Source organism: Colobus angolensis, unplaced genomic scaffold (assembly GCF_000951035.1).
Source record: "Colobus angolensis palliatus isolate OR3802 unplaced genomic scaffold, Cang.pa_1.0 Scaffold5, whole genome shotgun sequence".
NCBI lineage: Eukaryota > Metazoa > Chordata > Mammalia > Primates > Cercopithecidae > Colobus > Colobus angolensis.
The window spans coordinates 35278513-35279176 of record NW_012118487.1 but is presented as its reverse complement, the minus strand read 5'-3'; positions in this window follow the sequence as shown (position 1 = coordinate 35279176).

Here is a 664-nt window from a genome sequence, read left to right as displayed (position 1 = left end):
CTGCCCACAACACCTGAGGTGACAGACGCAAAGTGCTTGGCACTTACTTACTCTTACCGGTTTATTACAAAGAAGAGAACACAGGAACAGACAAATGCAAGAGATGCACAGAGCACACCATGGAGCAGAGAGGTCGGGGCTCCCATGCCGTCCCTGGAAGTGCCACCTCCCCAGCACCAAATGAGTTCACCAAACCAGAAGCTCTCCAAACCCAATATTTAGAGGGATTTATGGAGTTTTTGTAACAGACATGATTCAGTCATTGGCCACCCGTGACTAGCTCAATCTCTAGCCTGTCTCGTCTCCCCTCCCAGAGGTAGGGGTGAGGCTGATACATCCAACTCTTTACTCATGACTCATCTTTCTGGCAACCAGCCCTGATCCTGAACCGTCCCGGGGCCCAAAGCCACCTGTCATCTCATTATCATACAAAAGACACTCCTATCACCCCAGAGATTCCAAAATTCTTAGAAGCTCTTGTGTCAGGTATTGAAACCTAAGACCAAATATTATAACCAATGATGTTCCTATCGCTCAGGATGTTACAATGGTTTTAGAAGCTCCGGGCTAAAAACCAGGAAGAATACCAAATAGATACACTATTGTACTATGTATCCCACTATCATGATAATTTTTTTTTGAGACAGAGTCTACCTCTGTTGCC